We start from the raw sequence: 22,225 nt of genomic DNA on the forward strand, positions 1-22,225 counted from the left end.
GCCACATCATCGGCAATGATGGCAGGTATGTCGAACATGTTATAACCTAAATCCCAATATCTGTAGTGACGTTTACAATTTGAATAAACACTCACTCACACAAACGCAGCTCCACACTACTGCAACTTCAGGCAACTGAAACCACATTTGCCTGAGACTGCAGTCCTGTGTGTGAGTTACGTTTGCGTGAGTGAGTGTACGTCCGTATGTGTGTCAATTGTTGACGAAGGCCAGTGGCTTTAAATGTGAAAGTCTTTTTGTTGTACCTGTCTGCGACTCAGCATCTCCGCTATAGTGGCAATTTTGCTTCCCATAATATTGTTACATACCATCCTGGATTTTCCATCGTTTCATAGTAGCAGACATATGTAAGACATAAACAATCATGATGGAATTACATAGAGTGACAATTATTGAACTATATGAAAAAAACGTAAGTTAATTACGAACTACGGCGTGCATACACATTATTCAAAATGTCACTACAGATATTCGTATTTAGGTTATGACAAGTTCGATATATCTGTCATCATTGATGATGATGTGGCGCAGACCAGCAGCGAAATTCTGCAGGACCCACTGAAGTGCCAGAACAGCGACCTGTCGGTGGCCTCCTGAATGGCTGTTTTCAGCTCAGCAGTAGTTATTGCTGTACACCTTGTCTTTAATACAGCCCCATAAAAAGGAGTCACATGTGTTCAGATCCGGAGAATATGGAGGCCAATCGAGGCCTGTGCCAGTGGCCTCTGGGTACCCCAGAGCCAAAATGCGGTTCTCAAGGTGCTCCTCCAGTACTTCAAACCCTCTCTTGCTTCGATGGGATCGAGCTTCATATTGTATGAAACCCATCTTGTAGAAATCAGGATCCCTTTGGGTAACGGGGATGAAATCATCTTCCAAACCTTCACATACAGTTCGGGAGTCACCATGACATCAGGGAATATCGCACCGATTATTCCGTGACTGGACACTGCACAACACACAGTCACCTTTTGAGGGTGAAGAGACTTCTCGATCGCGAAATGTAAATTCTCAGGCCTCAAAATGCGCCAATTTTGCTTATTGACGAAGCCATCCAAATGAAAGTGGGCTTCGTTAAACCGTATCACATCAAAGTCCTGTTCGTTAATTCCGTGGAAAATAGCGTTGGCAAAACACAATCGCTGTTCCATGGCCCTGAGGCTTAACGGCTTATGGGTTTGAATTTTGTTTGGAAAGAGATGCAGGTCTTCAACAACGGTGAGTCGCAGTGTCTCTCGATTCATTCCCACCTGTTTTGCAGCTCGTCTGATGGATTTCCGGGGCCTAGTTTGAAACACAGCCGTGTCTTCTCGATATTTTCAGGCGTTTTCGCCCTTTTTGGACGACACTGCCAACACGGTCATCACGAACACTACCTGTTCTCTCAAACTTGTGAATCAAATTCTTGATTGTTAGCACACTTGTACCGGTTGTCTTCAGCTTGAATTCGGTCGCAAACTTCCTTCTAGCCGCAGTTGGGCTGTTATTGCTCGCGTAGTAGGCCTTCACAAGCGCTATATGCTCAGGCAAGTTGTACCGTGACATTTTCAAGTGCAAATCGACGACAACAACAAGGCGTGTGCGCAAGCGCGTACTAATTCTCATCACGCCCCGCTGCCAAGCGTGCAGTCTGAACATCCTAACGCATGCCGGGAAGGAAGCTCAGCGTTTTCGGTCAGAAGGTTAGCTACCTTTTGTAATAAAAAAACTAAGCAAACAGATCAACGAATAAACTGAACGGGTGTCATCGGGCGTCCGGCCTGACTCAACGAACAATATAGAACAAAATGTAATAAAAAATAAAAAAAAACTTTCAGAAGTTACGACGGTTTTAACTGATATAGTTCAATAACTGTCATACTGTAGTTTCTTTCACAATACGAGTAACAAAATAAGGCGTTTGCATTTCCTTTATGGAAAATGGTATAAAGGCACTAACTGTCGTGTTGTGTTATTGCATTGTTAGTACTTTTTCCCGGCTTTGTTCTTCCTAGTTAACTCAAAAACTCTCTTCGGCAGTGATTGCTTTAGAGTTTGTAGATCTTACAGTGAAATAAGCATCCACTCATCTCGTATCACACTTTTAAGCTGACATACAGCCTTAAACTACCTTCCATTGCGATAAACACGCCTTACAAGTATTCCCCAAAGGTTTGCTACAGGGTTCATATCCGGGCTATGTGCAGGCCAGCACGACGTCGATAACTTAATATTCAAATCACTTTTGGGTTGTAGTAGAAACATGCGCAGATGCATTATCTTATATCATTCCCAAAGTCCTCATACGTTCTAATCAGTTCTGTCTCTAGCATCTCAGCGTATATGTTAAGAGTTCATTGTAATCTTCAGCCAAGCAAAGCGTGATTTACTTATAACGCAAAAGACTACCATTCCCCAAGAAACCTTCCAGTACCTGATTGAACGTATGCCTGCGAGAGTGGAAGCTGTCATCAAGACTAAGGGTGGGCCAACACATATTGAATTCCAGCATTACCGATGGAGGGCGCCACGAATTTGTAAGTCATTTTCAGCCAGGTGTCCGGATACTTTTGACCACATAGTGCAGGAAACAGACACCATTAGTGACAGCGCTTGTTGTGTAAATAAAATCACAGTTACGACAATGCCACACGGGAAACAGTTGTCATAAAACTCGGCGTGTAGAAGGAAAGCGTCAGGAAAATGAACCGTTCAAGTATTGTGATTGATAATTACGTTACACTTGGCGCACTATATGGGCAGAACGTAAAATATGCCGCTAACTGGAATATTATATCACAGGCATCTTTGTTCCTGATTCACACTTGTCAATACATCTTACATTCTGTAAACTTGAAAGAAGGAGAACCGTGGTAGGGATGTTGGATGGTCAACTTCGGTTTATTGGGGGAATTTTAGGAAAGAGTGGTTCACATGCAAAGGAGACAGCAATAGGACGCTGGTTCGACCTATTCTTGAGAGTTTGTGATCCGTACCAGGACAGATTGAGGGAAGACATCGAATCAGATCAGAGGCGGGCTTCTAGGTTTGTTACCAGCAGGTTCGAACAACATGGAAGTGTCACGGAGATGCTCCGGGAACACTAATGGGAATCCATGGAAGAAAGGCGATGTTCTTTTCGAGAAAAACTGTTGATAAAATTTAGAGAACCGGCATTCTAAGCTGAGTGCCGAACGATTCTACTGCTGCCAACATACATTGCGCGTAAGGACGACGCTGGTAAGATTCGAGAAATTATGGCTCACACGGAGGCATACAGACAATCGTTTTTCCCTCGTTCTATTTGTGAGTGGAACAGGAAAGGAAATGACTAGATTGTGGTAAAAAATACTCTCCGTCACGCACCGTACGGTGGCTTGGGAGTATCTATGTAGACTCAGATGTAAATGTACTCTAACTCCCAAATATAAACAGTCTATATTGGAGTTCGTTGAGAAGATATGTCATGGACTTTATAATGGAATAAAGTAACCTTCAATGATGAGAAGAAATTTAAATTGGATGGGTCAGATGGATTTGGATATTATTAGCGTTCTGAGAATAGAGCAAAGGGTAAGAATGAGTAGAAATTTTGGTGGTGGAAGTGAAGTGAAGCGAAGTGCTCGATCGTGTTAAAAGATGCAATCGCAATCCCCGAATTGCTCTTCAACAGTAGGAAGCAAGAAGATGCTTAAAACATCAATGTAGCCCTGTGCTATGATTGTGTCACGCAAAACAAGGGGTGCAAGCGCACCCCATGAAAAACACGACCACACCGTAACACCACCGTCTACGAATTTTACTGTGGCCCTACACACGCTGGCAGATGATGTTCACTGAGCATTCGCCATACACACCCTGCCATCGGATCGCCACATTGTGTACCGTGATGTTCAATAACGTGTGTCAATTCCTGAGGGACGGAACTGAAACTAACTTAACCTAACTTGCGCTAAGGAGGACTCGATCATCCGGCGGGAGAGGCCCCACGATTCGTGACATAGAGCCTCTAACCACGCGGCCACTCTGCTCGGGGTGTACCGTTATTCGTCACTCCACACAAAGTTTTTCCACTGTTCAATCGTCCAATATTTACGCTCCTTACACCAATCGAGGCGTCGTTTCGCATTTACCGGCATGATGTGTGGGTTATGAGCAGCCGTTCGACCATGAAATAAAAGTTTCCTCACCTCCCGGCTAACTGTCATAGTACTTGCAGTGGATCCTGATGCAGTTTGGAGTTCTTGTGTGATGGTCTGGATAGATGTGTGCCTATTACACATTACGCCCCTCTTCAACTGTCGGCGGTCTTTGTCAGTCAACAGACGAGGTCGTGCTGGACACTTTTGTGCTGTACGTGACCCTTCACGTTTCCACTTCATTATCACATCGGAAACAGTGAACCTAGGGATGTTTAGGAACGTGGAAACGTCGCGTACAGACGTATGACACAAGTGACACCCAATCACCTGACGACGTTTGAAGTCCGTGAGTTCCGCGGAGCGCTCCATTCTGCTCTGTCACGATGTCTAATGACTACTGAGGTCGCTGATATGGAGTACCTGGCAGTAGGTGGCAGCACAATGCACCTAATATGAAAAAGTATGCTTTTGGGGTTGTCCGGATACTTTTAATCACACAGTGTATCTGCAGAAACGGCACATACGCAGACACTAACACCACACAGATCTGACAGCCTTTTTTTTTATTTCCCCTTTCTGACATCGAATGCGATACCATTAGACTGCATTTGTCAGTATACTGGATCTCATACTACTGCACGCACATTGAGCACAACTATTACAGCCGACAATGTTGATTTTCCTACAAAATCCATGCCTTTATACTAATTTCTGCTACTGTATTAAGGCATGCTGCCAGTCTTTGGAAACTGAGTAGAAGAAAATACGGATGCCTGACAGTTGTAGGAAGGCACGAGCGGAAATTTCAATCGTGGCGCCGCACAGGTCCCTCTCGCCGTCCGATGCCCTGCGACGGACCAAAGCTGCCACAAGCTGCTCAGCTCCTCATTCGGCCGTACTTCACTTTCACCGTCCACTGTAAGGTTCCAGACGCTGCAGCGATGCCCATATAGATTGTGTGACTACTATTGAAACAAAAAAAAGTGACGAGTAAAGGACAATGAAACAATCAAATAATCCTAACAAAAATAGGTCCGGGAACTGACAGTCTCCCTAATACGAAGTTTTACGAGTGAGTACAAGCACAACTTATGTAGAGTCCCTGAGGACCCAGACTACATATATGCACTTGAGGACGACCACATGACAACAAATGTTCCATACGGCCACCGTTCGTGTCAAGACAGTCTTCAGGATCTCCCCTCGTCGTTGCCTATACATGTTCAAGGATCCCCAAGGTGTCAGAATGCAGTGAAAGCTATCCACAGTGGGTTCCTCGACACAATTGACACTACCGACAAGACTGGAGTTCAGGACAGTTTTAGAATACCCCAACACAAAAATACAAAAATTCCAATGGGTTCAAGCTGGAGGTGGATGGAGGTACCTGTGGGGCCATGGTATTGACAAGCCGTGCCATATACATTTGTTATCGAATATTTATTTATTTATTTATTTACACGTCAAGTTCCGTGGGACCAAAGTGAGGAGCAAATATCCAACGTCATATGAAACTTCTTTATTTAAATGAGTGTGACTGTACTGAAACTGATGAATGACTGAGACCCACAATCTCCTAGTGCAACGCAATCTGTTCAAAAAAAAAAAGGAGGGGGTGAGGAGAGAGAGAGAATGGCCCTGACTAAAAAGAAATCCTAACAATAACCTATTCATTTCATTAAGCACTTACCTCACAAAAATCTTCATTACACGAACTACTGCAATACAGCGAGGGTCAGAGAGTCACTACTGCCAGCCAAATTGAAGATTCTAACAACTACTATAGCCACTAACTACTAATAGGCATGTGGTTAGCAAAGGAAAGATTTTGTTGCAAAGCAAATAATGTATTTTTTACCTTAATGATGTGATATCCAATTCAAACATAAATACAAATCGCCATTTACATCTAGTACAAAGGTTTATAATCATGAATAATATTGAAGTTGAACGTGGGCGGATCGTTAGCCTGCGATAACACCTCAGACCTCTACCCTCCACCAATGCTAACTTCTCACATTTAACATCCATCACTGCTGGATGTTCACCTCCAACTGCCCAAGAGTATTTCCATTACTGCTGGTGACTAACTTCCAACTGCCCAACAGTACCGGTGATTAACCTCCAACAACGAGTCCGACCAGCCACAGGGTCTCTTACTAAGAAGGCGCAGTCAGAGATCCAATGCAAAGCGCTACACAGCGCTGCCAACACAGAAGTAGCCTACTTACACATGGAACGTGTCAGTACATGAAATTTCAGCATAAAAGTAATAAGAGATAAAAATAAATGTTTATGAACCTGAAAAAAGTCAGTCCATAAGTTTAAGTAAACGCAATCAACAATACAACAAGAATCAGTATAATTTTTCAAGGGACTCCTCGACAGAATAGAAGGAATGGTCCAGGAGGAAACTCTTCAGTTTCGATTTGAAAGCGCATGGATTACTGCTAAGATTTTTGAATTCGATTCGTAGCTTACCGAAAATGGATGCAGCAGTATACTGCACACCTTTCTGCACAAGAGTTAAGGAAGTCCTTTCCAAATGCACGTTTGATTTCTGCAGAGTATTAACTGAGTAAAAGCTGCTTATTCTTGGGAAGAAGCTGATGCTGCTAACAAGAAATGACAGTAAGGAATATATATATTGAGAGGCCAATGTAGAAATACCCAGACTCATGAACAGGGGTCGACTAGAGGTTCGTGAACTTACACCAAGTATTGCCCGAACCGGCCGTTTCTGAGCCAAAAATATCCTTTTAGAATGGGAAGAGTTACCCCAAAATATAATACCATACGACATAAGCGAATGAAAATAAGCAAAGCAGACTAACTTTCGTGTCGAACGATCACTCACTTCAGGTATCGTTCGAATAGTAAAAATCGCAGCATTAAATCTTTGAACAAGATCCTAAATGTGGGCTTTCCACAACAGTTTACTATTGTCTGAACACCTAGAAATATGAATTGTTCAGTTTGACTAATCCTATGCCCATTCTGTGAAATTAAAACGTCAGGTTTTGTTGAATTGTGTGTCAGAAACTAAAAACTGAGCCTTACTGTGATTTAGTGTAAGTTTATTTTCTACAACCCGTGAACTAGGTCATGCACTGCACTATTTGAAATCGAGCCACGTTGCACACAACATCCTTTACTATCAACCTAATGTCATCAGCAAACAGAAACATTTTAGAGTTACTCATAATACTAGAGGGCGTATCATTTATATAAATAAGGAACAGGAGTGACCCCAACACTGATCCCTGGGGCACCACGCACTTGACTGTACCCCACCCAAACCCAACATCACAGCCATTCTCAAAACTTGACTGTACCCCACCCAAACCCAACATCACAGCCATTCTCAACATTGTGAATAATGACCTTTTGCTGTCTGTTGTTAAAGTAAGAGGTGAACCAATTGTCAGCTACTCCCCGAATTCCGTAATGGTCCAACTTCTGTAGCAATGTTTTGTGATCAACACAATCAACCGCTTTAGTTAAATCAAACAATATGCCTTGCGTTCGAAATCTTTTGCTTAACCCATCTAGCACCTCACAGAGAAAATAGAATACAGCATTTTCAGTTGTTAAACGACTTCTAAAGCCGGACTGTACATTTGATAGCGAAGTGTGTGATATAAAATGACAGATTATCCTTACATATACAGGCTTTTCAATAACTTTAGCAAACACTGATGGCATAGAAATAGGTCTATAGTTGTCTACATTATCCCTTTCTCCTTTTTTATAAATCGGCTTTACTACTGAGTACTTTAATCGCTCAGGAAACTGACCATTCCTGAAGGAAAAATTACAAATATGGCTAGGGCCAATATGTGCAGCACAGTACTTTAATATTCTGCTAGCCAGTTTATCATAACCATGAGAGTTCTTAGTCTTCAGTGATTTAATTATTGGCTCAATATCCCCCTTGTCAGTATCACAGAGGAGTATTTCAGATTTCATTTTCAGAAAGGTATTTCCCAACAAAATTATACGATTGCCTGTAGAAACTAAATTTTCATTTAATTCACCAGCAATGCTCAGAAAATGATTGTTAGATCCTGTACATATATCTGATTTATCATTAACAGAATTATTTTTACTACGAACGGACTTTATATTGCCCACCTTGTGCTGCTGGCCAGACACTTCCTTCACAACTGACCATATGGTTTTAATTTTATCCTGTGGATTAGCTATTATATTTGCATGCCACATACTCTTTGCTTTCCTAATAACATTTTTAAGCACCTTACGGTAGTGCTTGTAATGGGCTACTGCAACTTCATTGTGACTACTTTTAACATTTTGATATAATTCCCGCTTTGTTCTACATGATATCCTTATGCCACTAGTCAGCCACCTGAGCTACCTATTACTGATCGTGCCCCGTTTAGAACGTTCTAATGGAAAGCCACTCTCAAAGAGCATGAGAAATGTGTTAAGGAAAGCATTATATATATAATCTATGTTATCAGCGCTATAAACTTCATGCCACTCTTGTTCCATGACAAGGTTTAAAAAACTCTCTATTGCTGTTGGCTGAACTTTCATACATAGTTTGTAATTAAATATGACACTTCTTTGAGTACAAAAACCTTTTAGTGTTAAAATTTGTGCATCATTGTAATTTTTCCTCATATCTACGTAATTCTGTAGCTTTCAATTCGTTCGAGCAATCAATCATTCACGATAGGAAACACAGTCATAGCTCAGTCACTCAAAATGATTCTGAAATTTTACTTGTTAGAATGAAATCAGGCGATGATTCTTCTTCTCTGCAGGCTCGTGCTTTGCGGCAGTCTGCTAATCTGTACAAATAAAATGCCTCGTAATTTTGGGAGCGTTGTATAATCAGTCGGGAAACCTCATATCAAGCGGATATTTGGCTTTGATGAAGTTTAACCTTCCGAAAAAGTAATGGAGCTCTTGGATTATTAAACGCAGGTTCGTATCCAGTCTTTCGGAAGTTCCCTTTTGATTAACAGCTACGCAATATATCGATAAATATCATTAATTCTCAAATTTCCAATACACACCTTTTATTTGAAGGAGCAATCTATATATATTTCCTTTTTAATCGTACAGTTTCGTCTCAGTTATCTTCTGTCATAAATCTCAATAATCAGATTACAGTTCTTCCAAGCCAAGCTCAGGCTAATCGGCACGAGGACAAACTCGGAAGCTCCCTTTCTTTTTTTTCTTTTAACAACCACCAGAGAGAGTACTACATAGAATACTTATGCGCTCATGGCATAGCTATTGTATGAACTACTTTTCGCATGGATTCTGCGAGTATGAAGATAGAAAATTAGTAAACGTCATTCAAGGGTAGAATTGTATCTGAATAATTCTTCGAATATAAAGAGATATTACAATTGCCCCTCGCAGCGAGCAAAGTTAATGATGATACACTTTGCGAGCTAACAGATAAAATTTGTTGGGTTGTTTATTCAAAAGAGGAATATTTTGAATAGGTAGAATTTTACTATAGAGAGTATGGGTAACATGTTAAGACAATAAGTTACGAGAATACCTAAGCTGTAGCTTTTACATGTACCGGGGTATACCCGCATCCCGAGTACATAACCAGGGAAGATGTAGATTGGTGTAATTACGAAAAAGGTCTACCCATTTGGGAACTGGCCTTCACAGGGAAACCCTGGAAAACCCGGAAGAATAGACCCCAGCTCAGGTATTAAAGAAGATAGGAAAGCCTAAATCCAGTAATTTTGAAATATATAGAAGCTCCATAGATTAGATCGAAGGAAAAGTGCCTCATAGCCAAAAAAAATTTTACAATATTGCTCAAAAAATTTTTTTTCAAAATTCTTCTTTCGTCGATGTAGCCGGCGATCTCGTTGTGAAGTCGATGGAACAGGAACACTGGATACGAACACCGGGTAGGCGACGTACAGCGTTTGGTGGAGGCGGCACGGAGGACAGGCGATGGCTTATGGTACAGGATAGAAGCTGTTAACGTGCCGTAGAAACAGGAAGATGATCTCAGGAACAGATGGTCAGGGACGTGAACATGAAACAGGTTTAAAGTGGAATAAGAAAAGGTTGTGACTGCATAAATCCCTGGAAGAGAGTGGATTAAGGCAACGAAGTCCATATTTCATCGTTGAACTCAAAATCGGAGTGGATTCTTATATTCTTCCATCTGTACTAGACTGGAACATCCATCAGTCCTGACAATCGCGAATTTTTTTTTTTTTTTTTTTTTTTGTAGTCCTCAATACCAAAGTTGTTTTGCCTTACAACTGCTGATTGTCCAAAACATTGCCAAATAGACTGTGGGCATTTAAATTTTGTTGTAGCTCATATCGAATATATTCCTCTCAAAAATTTTTTAAATCTAATCTTTGTTTTGTTATAGTGCAGGTTGATGTAGAGCATTGAATCTGTCCGAGGTTTGCTTTCAATTACGAAATTAAGGATAAAATTTAAGTTTACACCTGATGAAAATTTTTAAACATAGGCATATGACACTGACTACAGAAAACGAATAATTTGAAAAATTTTCATTATTCTTATAATTAATTGATTTATAGATCCACTTGCAAATAAATATCATTAATGATGACGTATGTTCATTTAACAAATCATCCACTCGCAGAATCTTCTTCATCCTCTCATGAACATTTATGGAAATATATTTCAACAATTATGTCCATAATATGAAACACACAAACTGCTATTCTTAAAATGTTAATTAAAATTCTTAAATTAGTTCTCCTGGTAAAGAAGGCATAATAAAAAATCTAAAAATTATAATAATTTTCTCTCGCGTAACTAGAAAGTTTCTTCCATTGTTTGCAACAGTGACATTATCGACTGTTGCTTCATTTCACAGTTCATTTGTTTTCTCGCACGAACAGCGCACATCATACACACAGCGTATTTACCTACATATCCCACACTGTTCAAGTTTCACACGCAATTCTCACGTAAGTGCCGTGTCTTGAGGAAATGTAGATGCACATTCATTGTATATCACTGTGGCTTCTGCTCATAGTCCACACTTACAAACACTAGTAATTAACAAATTCTTCTACCTATCTTAAAATTTTTGTGCTAAACTATCACAGGAGTAATCTCACTGTCTCTTAACCTATCACAGGAGTAATCTCACTGTCTCTAAACCTATCACAGGAGCAATCTCACTGTCTCTTAACCTACCACAGGAGTAATCTCACTGCCTCTTAACCTCTAGACAACATAAACTTCTTGATATTTATATACACATTCGACTCATAGTCAAATTCCACTCTAAATTCTTCTCCATATTTGGTATCACAGATCTACGATCCTTCACTAAATTTCTTAATATCATTATGCGGGAATAATCCCTTTATTCTTTTCGATTCGGGATATGCCAACAAGTATGATCCAGGATTTGGTATATTTACAATAACGTATGGTCCGGTATAAATAAGATTCCATTTCTTTACGTTCTTCATCAGCTTCGAGGAATGGATGTGTCGCCTCAATAAAACCTTTTCTCCAACATGAAACATCTGAATCCGTTTATCATATGTCAATTTCCGTTGTATTGCCTTTTCAGTTAAATTGACAAGTGCGAGTCGAGTCTTTTCCTCCCATTTTAAATTCTGGTCTTCATACTTTTCGTCCGTTGCCTCCAGGTTTTGGAACGACCAAGAGCGGAGAACAATATGGACTAGTTGATGGCTCAATCAAGTTCCATTCTAACATTCTATTTATCTCCCTTTGAACGGATTGTTTTAAACGCCAGGGGATCGGATAGTGCGTGTAACAGTAAGTCTGATGTGGCTTCACTTGCAGGTGACAAATATACCCTTTAATAATTCCTGGTTTCTCATCAAAAATCTCTTCATATGCCTCTAACAAATAATGAAGCTGCTGCCTTTGTTCTCCGGTATGCTGATTTGATTCACTAGCCTTTATCATTGCTGTTTGGTTAAAGTCCTCTTGTTGTATCAAATCCTTTGAAAGCTCCTTCCAACGACCGCTTGTAGTGTCAATTAATTGAATTATGGCACCGCGACAATATTTCTCATGCACAGTTTCCTTTCTATTTAAATCCAGTGCTATCTCTTCTCCATTTAATCTAAATTTAACTATTCCTTCCAAAAAAATCAATCTGCCACTCGTACTCCTGCATACTCCCAATACCAAGAATACAGTCCACTAATAACTTCTCCACAACAAGGAACGTGCATTTTATTGCTACATTTCCCATTTTCATCTCTAATTGTGTTTGTATTTTGACATTGGGAGAGCGTGCTCCAATAGCTCCGATGATTTTGCAGTTCTGTACTGGCAAAATTGGTACCTTCTTCTTCCTAATAATTCTCCGAAAAAGAGCGCCTGAGATGACATTGGCGGAAGCGGCGGTGTCTAATATCACATTCGTTGGAACTTGCTCTATTTCAACAAATACTTCCGATACCGGAACACTCGATCTGTCATTATGACACGTTATTAAATCCTTTGTTAACTCTTCAGTCAACAGCTCACCATCATTATATCTTAACAATTGTAATTTTACTGTTTCGCCCCTAACAGATCCCCTGACCGCTCCTCCGGGGCACGATGCGGTCACGTTTAGTTTGACTGATTGTTGGTCCGATTGGTATTTGTCTTTTCAGCTACTTCAGTGATTATCGGTTGTTGTGGTGAATTCTGACTGTATTGCCTTGCTTGATTCGTGTAATTATTGTTGTTGTTTTGCTGGTGTCGGTAGAACTGTCCTGTGTTGCCATACATTGGATTATATCGATTAAAATTCCTACTGTTCCTAAAATAGCCCCTTGCTGCACCATTATTAAAGTTTCCATTATGGTAATAATTATTGTTTGCATTTTGTCCATTGCTAAGTCTCCCCGGAGAGTGTAGTTGGTTATGATTATTGTTACTGCTACCATTACTGCCATTCCCACTCAAGTTGCAGCTCGGATTCGCTTCTATTGCTCTTCTTTGATATGAAATTTCTCTTGCCCTTTTATTGTCCTCCTCAATTATATCAATACGATCAAGCGTAGTCATAAATGAGTCTATATCCTTATCATTTATATACAACAGCTGATTCCTTATACTGGTGGGTAGTCTGGACTTGAATATTCTAAGTATATCCGGCAAAGGAATCGGTACATCCCAATACAAAGATTTATTAATGTATTTCTCAAAATATCTCTTTAGAGATCCTCTAGAAAATGAGAAAGGCTCAGGATATAATACTTCCTGCCTAAGTCTTTCTTGTACTCCAGCAGACCAATATTTTGCTAGAAAAGCCTGCTCAAATTCTTTGTAACATTTACAAGAAGATGTTTGTTCGGATGCCCACAATGCTCCTGTACCTTGTATATATCCAGATACAAAACCAATTCCAATTTGCCATTCTGTCCAAGATCGTGGAAATAGACCTCTGAAACTTCGAATAAAGACTACGGGATGAACATTATTTTTGTCAGGGTTAAAGATTTGAAATTGTCTCTGTTTAATCATCTTCTCCTCAACGCTACTACGATTCCAAAAATCATCCTGTTCGTACTCTTCCCTGTGGCTATCCGTTATATCGAATCTAACTTGTGATGTTCCAGTTCTGTGTACATCGGATCTTGATGTGGACGGAATGTCACGCGCAGATTGAGGATGTTGTTTCCTACTTCTCGCTGTTTCTAAATCCTCCTGCGAGAGATTTAGTGATCTTTCGATATTTTCTTTCCAACGCGAGAATTCTTCGCCAAGTTGTTCTCGAACTTCCTTTAACCCTTCGTTGAAAAAATTCTCCTCGGAACTCTCTGAAATTGACTGTAAAGCTACTTTCACAGTTTCTTCTATGGTTTCCGAAGGAAAATTTTGCCCCTCTAATGTCATTTCTGAAAACTTTCCCGCAAGTACATTCATTGTATGTTCCACTGTCTCCTGTTTTTCCTTCACGTCGTCAAATTGCTTCTTTAGATTATCTTGGGATTCTATAATTTCTGGTATCATAGATACGAAGCACTGTATATCCTCTTGAGCTTGTATTACTTGAGGAAACAGTTCTACTTGTTTTTGTATCGTGTCAATTTTAACGGATACATATTCGGTTAGTTCCGCTTTTAATTTACGATTGTTTTCTTGGCATTGTTGGCGGACCTGCTCAATTTGAGCAATAAGATTCTGTTCGGTCCTTTCTGCCTGTTCTTTTATTTCCTGTGTCTGGGTATTTAATCTCTAATCTAATTCGGTAAAGGTTGCTATTAACTGATTTTGTAATTCTGTTTGATTTTCGGCTAATTGATTTTGGAGTTCATTTTGTATAACGGATAAGTCTCGTTTTACCTCCGCTTGGCATCCGGCTAATATAGACAACTGTTGCATAATAACAACTAATGTGTCAACAACCCTCTGATCAGCTGTTGTATGAATGTTTTCTGAACCAACGGGATTATTTATATTGCTACCGCTAGCCACAACAGTCTCAGAATTGCTATCCGTGGCCTCTGCTTCTGTGCAAATAGCTGAAGGCTGTTGCACGTCTCGTTGCTGATTCAATGACATTTTAAATGCCGCTCTAGTCAATACCATTAAATAACTGTCACCGCTCTAGTCAATACCATTAAATAACTGTCAATATCAGGTTCAAATCACTAAATACAGTTTCAAATTTACTGTCGTAGACACACTTAACTTTCAAATTACTTCACAGATGGTATAAAGTTCGATGTCCAGATACGAAAATCACACAATATACAGTTCTACAATCTAACTACTATCTGGAAAAAAGTTCTTTCTAAATTGATTTCAAACTATTTTAACTACAGGATAAAAAAAATTAGATTTCTGTGGCCTTGTTCTGTAGTCTCGGTGTTGTCCAATAGTTGAAATCGTTTCTTGGTATCAGCAATCTTTTACTATGGGCACCGAATCTCTCTTCAGATTAGTTACCTCTCGTTCTCGTTGGTTTTCATGAAACAAAAAATACATATATTATATAACAATCCAAGAGAGTCCTGTCACGGTCGCCACTGTAATTTTTCCTCCTATCTACGTAATTCTGTAGCTTTCAATTCGTTCGAGCAATCAACCATTCACGATAGGAAACACAGTCATAGCTCAGTCACTCAAAATGATTCTGAAATTTTACTTGTTAGAATGAAATCAGGCGATGATTCTTCTTCTCTGCAGGCTCGTGCTTTGCGGCAGTCTGCTAATCTGTACAAATAAAATGCCTCGTAATTTTGGGAGCGTTGTATAATCAGTCGGGAAACCTCATATCAAGCGGATATTTGGCTTTGATGAAGTTTAACCTTCCGAAGAAGTAATGGAGCTCTTGGATTATTAAATGCAGGTTCGTATCCAGTCTTTCGGAAGTTCCCTTCTGATTAACAACTACGCAATATATCGATAAATATCATTAATTCTCAAATTTCCAATACACACCTTTTATTTGAAGGAGCAATCTACATATATTTCCTTTTTAATCGTACAGTTTCGTCTCAGTTATCTTCTGTCATAAATCTCAATAATCAGATTACAGTTCTTCCAAGCCAAGCTCAGGCTAATCGGCACGAAGACAAACTCGGAAGCTCCCTTTCTTTTTTTTCTTTTAACAACCACCAGAGAGAGTACTACATAGAATACTTATGCGCTCATGGCATAGCTATTGTATGAACTACTTTTCGCATGGATTCTGCGAGTATGAAGATAGAAAATTAGTAAACGTCATTCAAGGGTAGAATTGTATCTGAATAATTCTTCGAATATAAAGAGATATTACAATTGCCCCTCGCAGCGAGCAAAGTTAATGATGATACACTTTGCGAGCTAACAGATAAAATTTGTTGGGTTGTTTATTCAAAAGAGGAATATTTTGAATAGGTAGAATTTTACTATAGAGAGTATGGGTAACATGTTAAGACAATAAGTTACGAGAATACCTAAGCTGTAGCTTTTACATGTACCGGGGTATACCCGCATCCCGAGTACATAACCAGGGAAGATGTAGATTGGTGTAATTACGAAAAAGGTCTACCCATTTGGGAACTGGCCTTCACAGGGAAACCCTGGAAAACCCGGAAGAATAGACCCCAGCTCAGGTATTAAAGAAGATAGGAAAGCCTAAATCCAGTAATTTTGAAATATATAGAAGCTCCATAGATTAGATCGAAGGAAAAGTGCCTCATAGCCAAAAAAAATTTTACAATATTGCTCAAAAAATTTTTTTTCAAAATTCTTCTTTCGTCGATGTAGCCGGCGATCTCGTTGTGAAGTCGATGGAACAGGAACACTGGATACGAACACCGGGTAGGCGACGTACAGCGTTTGGTGGAGGCGGCACGGAGGACAGGCGATGGCTTATGGTACAGGATAGAAGCTGTTAACGTGCCGTAGAAACAGGAAGATGATCTCAGGAACAGATGGTCAGGGACGTGAACATGAAACAGGTTTAAAGTGGAATAAGAAAAGGTTGTGACTGCATAAATCCCTGGAAGAGAGTGGATTAAGGCAACGAAGTCCATATTTCATCGTTGAACTCAAAATCGGAGTGGATTCTTATATTCTTCCATCTGTACTAGACTGGAACATCCATCAGTCCTGACAATCGCGAATTTTTTTTTTTTTTTTTTTTTTTTGTAGTCCTCAATACCAAAGTTGTTTTGCCTTACAACTGCTGATTGTCCAAAACATTGCCAAATAGACTGTGGGCATTTAAATTTTGTTGTAGCTCATATCGAATATATTCCTCTCAAAAATTTTTTAAATCTAATCTTTGTTTTGTTATAGTGCAGGTTGATGTAGAGCATTGAATCTGTCCGAGGTTTGCTTTCAATTACGAAATTAAGGATAAAATTTAAGTTTACACCTGATGAAAATTTTTAAACATAGGCATATGACACTGACTACAGAAAACGAATAATTTGAAAAATTTTCATTATTCTTATAATTAATTGATTTATAGATCCACTTGCAAATAAATATCATTAATGATGACGTATGTTCATTTAACAAATCATCCACTCGCAGAATCTTCTTCATCCTCTCATGAACATTTATGGAAATATATTTCAACAATTATGTCCATAATATGAAACACACAAACTGCTATTCTTAAAATGTTAATTAAAATTCTTAAATTAGTTCTCCTGGTAAAGAAGGCATAATAAAAAATCTAAAAATTATAATAATTTTCTCTCGCGTAACTAGAAAGTTTCTTCCATTGTTTGCAACAGTGACATTATCGACTGTTGCTTCATTTCACAGTTCATTTGTTTTCTCGCACGAACAGCGCACATCATACACACAGCGTATTTACCTACATATCCCACACTGTTCAAGTTTCACACGCAATTCTCACGTAAGTGCCGTGTCTTGAGGAAATGTAGATGCACATTCATTGTATATCACTGTGGCTTCTGCTCATAGTCCACACTTACAAACACTAGTAATTAACAAATTCTTCTACCTATCTTAAAATTTTTGTGCTAAACTATCACAGGAGTAATCTCACTGTCTCTTAACCTATCACAGGAGTAATCTCACTGTCTCTAAACCTATCACAGGAGCAATCTCACTGTCTCTTAACCTACCACAGGAGTAATCTCACTGCCTCTTAACCTCTAGACAACATAAACTTCTTGATATTTATATACACATTCGACTCATAGTCAAATTCCACTCTAAATTCTTCTCCATATTTGGTATCACAGATCTACGATCCTTCACTAAATTTCTTAATATCATTATGCGGGAATAATCCCTTTATTCTTTTCGATTCGGGATATGCCAACAAGTATGATCCAGGATTTGGTATATTTACAATAACGTATGGTCCGGTATAAATAAGATTCCATTTCTTTACGTTCTTCATCAGCTTCGAGGAATGGATGTGTCGCCTCAATAAAACCTTTTCTCCAACATGAAACATCTGAATCCGTTTATCATATGTCAATTTCCGTTGTATTGCCTTTTCAGTTAAATTGACAAGTGCGAGTCGAGTCTTTTCCTCCCATTTTAAATTCTGGTCTTCATACTTTTCGTCCGTTGCCTCCAGGTTTTGGAACGACCAAGAGCGGAGAACAATATGGACTAGTTGATGGCTCAATCAAGTTCCATTCTAACATTCTATTTATCTCCCTTTGAACGGATTGTTTTAAACGCCAGGGGATCGGATAGTGCGTGTAACAGTAAGTCTGATGTGGCTTCACTTGCAGGTGACAAATATACCCTTTAATAATTCCTGGTTTCTCATCAAAAATCTCTTCATATGCCTCTAACAAATAATGAAGCTGCTGCCTTTGTTCTCCGGTATGCTGATTTGATTCACTAGCCTTTATCATTGCTGTTTGGTTAAAGTCCTCTTGTTGTATCAAATCCTTTGAAAGCTCCTTCCAACGACCGCTTGTAGTGTCAATTAATTGAATTATGGCACCGCGACAATATTTCTCATGCACAGTTTCCTTTCTATTTAAATCCAGTGCTATCTCTTCTCCATTTAATCTAAATTTAACTATTCCTTCCAAAAAAATCAATCTGCCACTCGTACTCCTGCATACTCCCAATACCAAGAATACAGTCCACTAATAACTTCTCCACAACAAGGAACGTGCATTTTATTGCTACATTTCCCATTTTCATCTCTAATTGTGTTTGTATTTTGACATTGGGAGAGCGTGCTCCAATAGCTCCGATGATTTTGCAGTTCTGTACTGGCAAAATTGGTACCTTCTTCTTCCTAATAATTCTCCGAAAAAGAGCGCCTGAGATGACATTGGCGGAAGCGGCGGTGTCTAATATCACATTCGTTGGAACTTGCTCTATTTCAACAAATACTTCCGATACCGGAACACTCGATCTGTCATTATGACACGTTATTAAATCCTTTGTTAACTCTTCAGTCAACAGCTCACCATCATTATATCTTAACAATTGTAATTTTACTGTTTCGCCCCTAACAGATCCCCTGACCGCTCCTCCGGGGCACGATGCGGTCACGTTTAGTTTGACTGATTGTTGGTCCGATTGGTATTTGTCTTTTCAGCTACTTCAGTGATTATCGGTTGTTGTGGTGAATTCTGACTGTATTGCCTTGCTTGATTCGTGTAATTATTGTTGTTGTTTTGCTGGTGTCGGTAGAACTGTCCTGTGTTGCCATACATTGGATTATATCGATTAAAATTCCTACTGTTCCTAAAATAGCCCCTTGCTGCACCATTATTAAAGTTTCCATTATGGTAATAATTATTGTTTGCATTTTGTCCATTGCTAAGTCTCCCCGGAGAGTGTAGTTGGTTATGATTATTGTTACTGCTACCATTACTGCCATTCCCACTCAAGTTGCAGCTCGGATTCGCTTCTATTGCTCTTCTTTGATATGAAATTTCTCTTGCCCTTTTATTGTCCTCCTCAATTATATCAATACGATCAAGCGTAGTCATAAATGAGTCTATATCCTTATCATTTATATACAACAGCTGATTCCTTATACTGGTGGGTAGTCTGGACTTGAATATTCTAAGTATATCCGGCAAAGGAATCGGTACATCCCAATACAAAGATTTATTAATGTATTTCTCAAAATATCTCTTTAGAGATCCTCTAGAAAATGAGAAAGGCTCAGGATATAATACTTCCTGCCTAAGTCTTTCTTGTACTCCAGCAGACCAATATTTTGCTAGAAAAGCCTGCTCAAATTCTTTGTAACATTTACAAGAAGATGTTTGTTCGGATGCCCACAATGCTCCTGTACCTTGTATATATCCAGATACAAAACCAATTCCAATTTGCCATTCTGTCCAAGATCGTGGAAATAGACCTCTGAAACTTCGAATAAAGACTACGGGATGAACATTATTTTTGTCAGGGTTAAAGATTTGAAATTGTCTCTGTTTAATCATCTTCTCCTCAACGCTACTACGATTCCAAAAATCATCCTGTTCGTACTCTTCCCTGTGGCTATCCGTTATATCGAATCTAACTTGTGATGTTCCAGTTCTGTGTACATCGGATCTTGATGTGGACGGAATGTCACGCGCAGATTGAGGATGTTGTTTCCTACTTCTCGCTGTTTCTAAATCCTCCTGCGAGAGATTTAGTGATCTTTCGATATTTTCTTTCCAACGCGAGAATTCTTCGCCAAGTTGTTCTCGAACTTCCTTTAACCCTTCGTTGAAAAAATTCTCCTCGGAACTCTCTGAAATTGACTGTAAAGCTACTTTCACAGTTTCTTCTATGGTTTCCGAAGGAAAATTTTGCCCCTCTAATGTCATTTCTGAAAACTTTCCCGCAAGTACATTCATTGTATGTTCCACTGTCTCCTGTTTTTCCTTCACGTCGTCAAATTGCTTCTTTAGATTATCTTGGGATTCTATAATTTCTGGTATCATAGATACGAAGCACTGTATATCCTCTTGAGCTTGTATTACTTGAGGAAACAGTTCTACTTGTTTTTGTATCGTGTCAATTTTAACGGATACATATTCGGTTAGTTCCGCTTTTAATTTACGATTGTTTTCTTGGCATTGTTGGCGGACCTGCTCAATTTGAGCAATAAGATTCTGTTCGGTCCTTTCTGCCTGTTCTTTTATTTCCTGTGTCTGGGTATTTAATCTCTAATCTAATTCGGTAAAGGTTGCTATTAACTGATTTTGTAATTCTGTTTGATTTTCGGCTAATTGATTTTGGAGTTCATTTTGTATAACGGATAAGTCTCGTTTTACCTCCGCTTGGCATCCGGCTAATATAGACAACTGTTGCATAATAACAACTAATGTGTCAACAACCCTCTGATCAGCTGTTGTATGAATGTTTTCTGAACCAACGGGATTATTTATATTGCTACCGCTAGCCACAACAGTCTCAGAATTGCTATCCGTGGCCTCTGCTTCTGTGCAAATAGCTGAAGGCTGTTGCACGTCTCGTTGCTGATTCAATGACATTTTAAATGCCGCTCTAGTCAATACCATTAAATAACTGTCACCGCTCTAGTCAATACCATTAAATAACTGTCAATATCAGGTTCAAATCACTAAATACAGTTTCAAATTTACTGTCGTAGACACACTTAACTTTCAAATTACTTCACAGATGGTATAAAGTTCGATGTCCAGATACGAAAATCACACAATATACAGTTCTACAATCTAACTACTATCTGGAAAAAAGTTCTTTCTAAATTGATTTCAAACTATTTTAACTACAGGATAAAAAAAATTAGATTTCTGTGGCCTTGTTCTGTAGTCTCGGTGTTGTCCAATAGTTGAAATCGTTTCTTGGTATCAGCAATCTTTTACTATGGGCACCGAATCTCTCTTCAGATTAGTTACCTCTCGTTCTCGTTGGTTTTCATGAAACAAAAAATACATATATTATATAACAATCCAAGAGAGTCCTGTCACGGTCGCCACTGTAATTTTTCCTCCTATCTACGTAATTCTGTAGCTTTCAATTCGTTCGAGCAATCAACCATTCACGATAGGAAACACAGTCATAGCTCAGTCACTCAAAATGATTCTGAAATTTTACTTGTTAGAATGAAATCAGGCGATGATTCTTCTTCTCTGCAGGCTCGTGCTTTGCGGCAGTCTGCTAATCTGTACAAATAAAATGCCTCGTAATTTTGGGAGCGTTGTATAATCAGTCGGGAAACCTCATATCAAGCGGATATTTGGCTTTGATGAAGTTTAACCTTCCGAAGAAGTAATGGAGCTCTTGGATTATTAAATGCAGGTTCGTATCCAGTCTTTCGGAAGTTCCCTTCTGATTAACAACTACGCAATATATCGATAAATATCATTAATTCTCAAATTTCCAATACACACCTTTTATTTGAAGGAGCAATCTACATATATTTCCTTTTTAATCGTACAGTTTCGTCTCAGTTATCTTCTGTCATAAATCTCAATAATCAGATTACAGTTCTTCCAAGCCAAGCTCAGGCTAATCGGCACGAAGACAAACTCGGAAGCTCCCTTTCTTTTTTTTCTTTTAACAACCACCAGAGAGAGTACTACATAGAATACTTATGCGCTCATGGCATAGCTATTGTATGAACTACTTTTCGCATGGATTCTGCGAGTATGAAGATAGAAAATTAGTAAACGTCA

Source organism: Schistocerca serialis, chromosome 7, assembly GCF_023864345.2.
Source record: "Schistocerca serialis cubense isolate TAMUIC-IGC-003099 chromosome 7, iqSchSeri2.2, whole genome shotgun sequence".
In the NCBI taxonomy this organism is placed as follows: domain Eukaryota; kingdom Metazoa; phylum Arthropoda; class Insecta; order Orthoptera; family Acrididae; genus Schistocerca; species Schistocerca serialis.